Raw genomic sequence first — 8,491 nt, forward strand, 5'->3', positions numbered from 1 at the left:
GATGGACTATATTAATTATGTGAATGACACTTGAATTGCAGTCTTAGTAAGTAAGACACATTGGGATTTAGATTTATATAAGCATTTGGGTTGATGATAAAGGACATATGTGTACTTGGTAGAAGGTCATGTTATGTTAGTTGAGTTTTAAAATGTTTTACATATATAAGTATATGTGCTTATAATATAGTTGATATGTATATGTGCATGGCAATATAAATTTGTTAGATATTTATAAGTTATTAAATATGTATAAATGAATTGAGTTAGCCAAGTAGACATTGAATTGAAATAGGTTATTTATAACCGAATGCTTGTTATTAAATTGTGTTAAAATGCAAACATATGGATCTCACATAGATTAAGGCATTAACGCCACATATATGAATGAAAGGGTTAGTAATGAAACTTAGTTAAATTGATATATATCTTATGTATATGTATGACTTAATTAAGAATAGAAATATAGGTTTAATATTCAATAATAAAATTATTGATATGTTATATATATATATATATTCTGTATATGGATTAAATGATTTTAAATATATATATTTTGGATTGTGTTTTATTTAAGCATTGAGGTGAATGATAGTAAACTTATGTGATGTAAATCTTGAATTGCATTGAACGTATGATTCGCATTTGTAATATGGTTGTTAAATATAGATGATTGTGACTTGAATTAATATGAAAATATTCAAAAATGTACTTTCGTTTAGTAATTCCTCATAACCCCATTCCGGCGACGGATACGGGTTAGGGGTGTTACACGACATGCCTATTATAATACGGATCATATAATGAAATAAAAATAAACCTTATTTTCAGGTCAGATTTGTGGACCCGAAACTACTGTTCTGATCTCACTGAAAAATGGGCTGTTACATTTATAGGTGCCCCTCTATTTACAAAAATAACTACCGCGCACCATTGAACTTTGGCGAAGTCTAGCCTGGTCCCTATTGATTTTTCCAAGTCTTTATCTAACCTGCATTCAAGCTACAAATTTTATAAGTTCGGGAGAACTTGGAGAGCATTTGTACATTAAATGCATGTAAGACTACATAAATCTTAAGTAATTGAGATTTCTGGCTCAAAATTAAACTCCTTGAATGTCATAGAAGAATTTGTGATCATAGTGACAAGGCCCCTGCCTTATGCATTCTGAGCCGTTTATTAAGGGTCTTAGACCCTAGTCTAGTCCTGCCCATGTCCACTCTTGGGTTTCATCCCCTCACATTCTCTCATTATTTTGTATCTCTAATACTAGCATTCATTACTTCTGGCTGGCAACACTTGGAGACTACCAAAGTAATTGCCATAACTACGGTTTTTACCAGAATATCATATCCTCACTACCTTGGAGTACTAGTGCCCACAACACAACACCATATCACTCGTTTTCTCAGTCAATTCCTTAAATAGGCTTCATTAGACATGTGGTTCCTAACTTTGGTCGATCAACAAGACCATTATCATTCTTTGTATCTTGACAGACATCCGTTTCCTACTATTCTCTTACTGGCCATTCAGCCTTGAGCAAACATTTCCTCCCACAAATGACTCTTATTGACCTAATCAAACTTTCGGTTGACTTTTTTTCAGCTTACAAATTATGACTGCATCATATTATATCTTATTCTATGTCTGCTTAAACCATTTGGGATCCGCAGCTTCCTTAGCAGACTCGTTTGACTTACATTATGTATATCTCCTTATATAGGGATTCTCTTCTTCTTTTCACCCTAACTGGGTTCAGACGTGTCCTTGGTCTCACTTCTTATTGTCTTTGGTAAATTATCTCATTATCTCGATGGTCAGTGTTCCTTAGACTCATTAAGCTCATTCATTTTTGTGACTTATCGCACCACTGACATCGTGAACTCTACTTTAACCCTTGGTGTCACTTCTGGTATATTGAACTGCAGACTTCCCAATTGTGATCCCTATATTTTACATCCTGATAAACTTTCCTGTGTTTATTGTCCTGAACTACCCTATGTTTCGTGTCTTGGTGGACTTCATATGCTACCATAGTCAAGCTATGGTCTTACACAATATAGCCTCATGTTTAACGTCTTGGCAGACTACCCCATGTTTTCTGTCCCAACATACTCTGTTGGTTGCCATAGTTGAGCTATGGTTTTACACATTAGACTTCTTTGAAGGTGTCGCCCAGTAGGACCTTACCGTCATCGTAGTGTCACCCCATAGAGTTTACTAACCGCTATCGCAGTGTTTCTCTATGGAACCTAATAACCGTGGTCATGGTGTCACTTTATCGATCTAGTTGACAACATTCCTTAACCTTGATGCTGGAACACCGAAGTGTCCCCTCCACAAGGCATGGAGCTTCGCATATCACGGTTTGCACTCAGCAACCTTGTATGACGATATCTTAACGGAATTCCATTCCCCTATTCCTCCCCCCATTCCTCCATTTTGTCATTCCTAACCAATTAAGTCATGCTATGAAATTTTCCTTGAAGTAAAAAATGATAAATCGTCATTCTCATCAAAATCCTCCAAAAATCCATCCCTCCAAGTTGCACAGGATCCAAATGAAATTGGTTCACAAATCAAAAAATGGACTAAGTCCCATTTTCAATCTCTAGATGTTGCATTATCTTTTCCTTAATTAAAAGAGGAAATTCCTCTCAAACAAATTGTTACTGAAACAACAAAGATTTCAAAAAATAAAGAGATTGTTTTACACAAACAAAAATCTCTCAAAAATATTTGAAAAGAAACATTTTTCTAGGATGTTTTCCCAAAAGAAGTAGTGTCTTCACAGACTGTTATCCAAAAATCCTCACAATATTTTCATAATAAGTGTTTTGACAAAAAAATTATTGAGGAAGAATTTTCAGAAAAACCTCTACATATTCTTGTAAAAGAACTTTTCAATGGATGACATTTTAAGCCATTAGATTCTCAAAAACCTCAATAGTACTATGAAAACATACATGTTCAAATTGGATTAGTATTGTTCAAACACTATATAGACCCAAAAGATCCAAATTTTATCACCCATTCAACAACTCAAATAGTTAAAATTCTTTGACTAAGAGATTTGGGTGAAAACTCTAATTCTTCAAAGAAATTTCCAACCAATTTTACCACCAAAATAGATCACCACTCATATATCACATATGGGGATTACCAGACGGCCTAGTACAATGCATTTGTAATTAACAATCAACATTTGAGGCATTCCTGGCTCATATATTTCAAACATGGTACCCAATTTCAAATTCCCAAATTGGTTTCAAGAATGGTGGAACTGGTATGGACCATCATATTTTGATTTCCTATCAGAACAAATTCAAAACTTATGGCCCAAGTTTTTTAACAAATTCTAGCCTGAACCAGACCAAAAATACATCTATAGAACCATCCATTTTTTCTCAAAATTGTGCATTTCTTGGATTGTTTCCTAGAGTTACTCTTATGAATAGGATCCATGTGTTGGGATTCCATTATTAGTTCAAAATTTCAGAATGAAATTGTGGGACAAATTTAATGATGAAAAATATGACTCCTAGTATTTGGATATTTTTTTCCACAAAAATCCAAGATTATATTGGCTCAAGCAATGATGAAATATATGACTCCAAAATTTATGATCAAACTGCAGCAAAATTCCTTCAAGCAAAATCTACTACTAGTGCAATGTTGGCTCAAGCCAAAACCAAGAAGGAATACAAAAAAACTCATGTCTAAAATGCTCACCTTAGTGGATTCTAGATTAGAAGATGAGAAATCCTCAACATCTTCAATCAAAACAGTGGATCTTGTAGATGATACCATTTCAGTAATTATCACCGGAACCATGAAAAATAAAAAATGATGATAATTTTTTAGCAAAGACAAAAAATGTACAAGGAAGATTCCCTGCAAGAAAAAGACGAATGAACAGTGAAGGTTCTCTGTGATGAATAGTAAAATTTTTTGGCACGAATTATAAATTTTACTCTAGCATAAACAATGAATATTCCCTGAAAAAATTAAATTCTCTGTAGAAATAAGAAAAGTTTGAAATCAGAAAATATATTTTCTGAAAAGTAGCAATTATGTAGTTTTAAAATTTATGTAAGGGATAAGATCCCCCAAACAAAGATGTTGTAAAGAGGAAAGAGAAAAAACTCTCAGTTTTATAATAAACGACATGACTTCAAACACTCAATACAGAGATCAAAAGTTTGTTTCTCTTAATTTTTCTAGCTTTCACAATTTAAGTTTTCAAACTATTTTTTGTTTTTCAAAAATTTAAATTTAAAACAAATCAAATTTAGGCTTTCAAATTCCAAAAGCACTTTTGGAACAAAATCATTTCTAAACAAACTGCTTTTTGAAAGAAAAAGTGTTTCCCTCAATCCAATAATTCGCCTAGAAGTACTTTTTTCAGAAACTAAAACTTTTAGTTTCTCTACAAAAATATTTTTTTAAAGCACTTTTGAAATTCATTCCTAAACTAAGCCTTAAATTTTTAAAATTTTAAATAAAATTAAGATCTAAACAGAGTAAAACTAAGAGTTGAATTAAAATCAAGGGAAGTGAAACACCACTTCGTTGCTTTTCCTATCCTTTTATATAACAGCCTGATTTTGGGCCTAATCAGAATAGTGGTTTTAGAACCACTATTCTGAGGCAGGATAAATTATTTTTATTGTTATTTTATGTGTTGTAGCATGATTATATGAGTGCATGAAAATTTTGGTGAAATAATTTTAGCGATTTCATGCTTAATTGCGAAAAAGGATTAAATCACATAAAGGGTGAAAGTTTTATTTTGCTAGCTAAATATGTTAAATAGCTAGAGAACCAAAATTTGGAGTGTTTAAAGTTCAAATAGACCCTAAATAGGGTGCTTGGCAGTCCATAAAGAGAAAGAGTTTCAAAAGTCAAAGTTTGTGGGTATTAGGTAGCTTATTTGGCATTAAAATAAAACAAAAAGAAAAAAAGATGTCATCTTTTTATCTTTTTTCCTTCCCCCACCGAAAATACCAGCAAAATAGGGGTTTTGAAAGCTCAAAATTTCAGCAACTTCCATCCCTTGCAAATCAAGAAAATGGGGATTCGAGCTTAAATCGGAAAGCACGAGATTATGGACTAAAATAGAATAATTGGCCGAAATTTTTCTTCGAGGTAAGTTCATGTGATAATAATAATGCAATGTTATAATTGAATATTAGATGCTTATTTGTTATGATTATACGGATATTTTTTATGATTGTATGATTGATTATACGGATATTTTTTGTGAAGATTCGACAAGTAAGTACATAAGCAAATAATGTGATGTTGTAGCATATTTTAATGCTTTGATAATATGTACATTTAAATGTTTTATTGCTATCATGAAAGTATGAAATGTATGATGGAAGAATAAATGGCATTATCAGCAAGTGTGTCGACATTGAGTTAGACAAGAAACCCCGTTTGAACCTCAGGAATAATATAGGATACACAGGATATGTCATGAGAAATACTGTGGTCTGAACTCATGGGTTGTGTCTGAGTTCATGAGATAAGTGATATATGTAATGTGGGTCTAGGTACTGACTATGTGATCAAGCCCGTGAGTAACTCGCTGAGCGAGCATATCATGTTAATGCTTTGGGGTCCGGGTGCTAACTTTGTGTACAGACTTGTGAGTAGCTCAAATGCGAGCATTACATAATATGTGGTAGCTTTAGCTACATACATTACGCGCTATGAGTTAGTTCTAGCTGCGTATATGGCACTATGTGCAAGTTTTCGTTTATCCATTAGTGTTCCTAGTGTTCAACGGGTAATTCAAGGAAGGATTTGATGATGGTCCCAATGAGGTATGTCATTGGCGAGAACAAACTTGAGTTATGTTACAAATGAATATAGGTATGTACAAAAACTCAATTGAATATGAAATCCACGAATGGTAAGTCCATGAGTATTGTGAGATGATGTTGTATTAATTTGGTGGACTAAGATATATGTTTATAAATGCATAGATTTCTAATTTAAAAGAAATGAAAGTGTAATGAACTTAGTCATCATCATTTTTGTACTAAAACTGTTTTGGACAGTAGTTGTAGTCCAACTTTGAAAATTCACCAAAAATTGTCAAAATTAAATTTGAGGCTGAGTAAATATGAAATTAAATCTTATTGAGTCTAGTTTTACATAGAAGAAACGGTGTAAGAAAATGAATATCAGATTATGAGATATTTAAATTATTGTGAAACAGAGTCAGAATGGTTTTGAAATCCCCTGTTATGATTTGAGAAAATCATTTAAAATTTTAGAAAACTATTTATAGGATATAATTTATATGCTTAAAATCCTTAGTGAGTCTATTTTCAAGAGAAGTAGACAGAAATGTCATCTAAGTCCTGTATTATGAGATAATTAATTTTTAGTGAAGAGGGGTCGGAACTGTCAGACAGCAAAAAAGGGGTAAATGTAAAGAATAAACGGTACTTATTGGATAGAATAAAAATTCTAAAAATTTCACGGTAAGAAGATATATGAGTCTAGTTTCAGGAAAAATTAGCGGATCTTAATTTGGAGTTCTGTAGCTCCAGATATAAATAAGTTAGTAACTATGACTCGAGAAAAACAACACGACCAAAAAATAAGCAAAAGTGTTATTATAGTCGTATTACCTTTAGAAGCATCTTGGCATATTTCTTATTATTTTCATATGGAATTACTAAGCGTAAAGCTTACTCCCTCCCTTTTTATTTCTTTAGTGTTGTCAGGTCGGTGGGGTTGGAGAGCGTCGGAGGCAGCAACACACTATCAAGCTAATACCGTTAGGGTATTGATAAACCTTAGGTGTATTTGATTGAGTGGCATGTATAGGGACTTAGTTATTATGATGTCTATTCTTCTAATTTGGTCAAGATGTTGGCTTAAATTGATTCGTTGTGTTTAGTCATGAGACGTGGCTTACAAGGGTGATGGCTTGTAAGCCTATTTATCCAAGCTATGTATTGATGCCTTGCGATGTGGTCATGTGATTATATTTTTTTGATATGAGGTTAGTGTTACAGTATGTATGCTTGATGAATGTCTGATGACCAAACGAAGTGGTCATAATTAGAGAATAAAAGTGTGATATGGCAAGAAGTCAATAATGCTGGAAAACGAAATTGGTGTGGAATGACTTAGGCAGGCATGTCAATTGTGAATGTGAAATAATGTCATGCAGGTTATAAATGTGTTTGTGATAATCAAAATGACATGTTCAATTGATTGTAAATTTGTGTGTTTAGACTTGGTATAAAATGAGTAACCAAAAGACATGTATGATGACATATGAATGTTACAATTGAGTCTTAATGGAGGATGTTTAATCATTTACTTGATGCTACATTATTTGTTCTATAATGTATTTAAGTATGTGAGGTATTAATGGTAACAAAAAGGTTTGGAAAATAGCCTAAGTGCTAGCCATACGGGCAGAGACACAGCCATGTGTCTCAATCGTGTGGAGGACACGGCCTAGCACACGGGCGTGTGGCCTAGCCGTGTGGTTCAATTCGTTTTGCTGACGTCATAAACAGAGATTTACACAGCCTGAGGACACGAGCGTGTCCCTGTGTCCACACTGGCATGTGGCCCTGTTTCATGAGAATTTTTCTGAGTTTTTCTAAAATTTTATAAAGTTCTCGGTTTAGTCTCAAACTGCCTTTAATGCATGTTTAGAGCATCGGTAGCTCGTGTAAGGGACATTATGCGTGTGATTGAATGTTTTTAATTTAAATAAAATTTTGTGGCCCAATTTCAAAAAATTGTATACGTTTAAATCCGGTAACGCCTCGAACCCTGTCTCAGCATCGGATACGGGTAAGGAGTGTTACATTTTAAGTGAAAGATTGGAGAGTCTTTTCCTTAGGAAACATACACACTAGAATTAGAGATTAAAGCAGAAAGAATTCAAAGTGGCACTCTACTCTTTCGACAGGTGGCAGTTCTCTTTCGTTTTCACGTGTTTATTATAAAATTAAAGTGAAACATAGTACTTCTCGACTAATCTGTTCCAACATTAATTAATTCTTGATGTTATATGGTCATTAATTATTCTTGACTAATCTGTATCTTCAAAATTATGTTCTCAATCAGTTCTTGATTTACTCCAATTGAGTACTGATATATTCATAAGGAATGTAATTTTGAAACTATGTACATAAAAGTTATTAACGTTAATCAATTATTAATTTACGTAAAAAAATAATTTTGATAAGTTTTATACTCATAAATATGTTCTTATTATATTTGAAAAAGGTTGGATAATTTCTAATGCATGAATCACTAACGTATAAAGCACGTTCATAATGAATAATTATTTTCCTGAGCATTTAAAGGAAATAAATATTTAGGGAAATAAAAATTATTTATTCCATATGAATTTCTTAAGTAATTTTCTAAACTTAAAAGTATAATTGTTACAATTTGACAAAAAAAAACCGTACTATTAAAAAATTTGAAAGAATCACACTCT

The sequence above is a fragment of the Gossypium hirsutum genome, chromosome A09, assembly GCF_007990345.1.
Source record: "Gossypium hirsutum isolate 1008001.06 chromosome A09, Gossypium_hirsutum_v2.1, whole genome shotgun sequence".
NCBI classification, from domain to species: domain Eukaryota; kingdom Viridiplantae; phylum Streptophyta; class Magnoliopsida; order Malvales; family Malvaceae; genus Gossypium; species Gossypium hirsutum.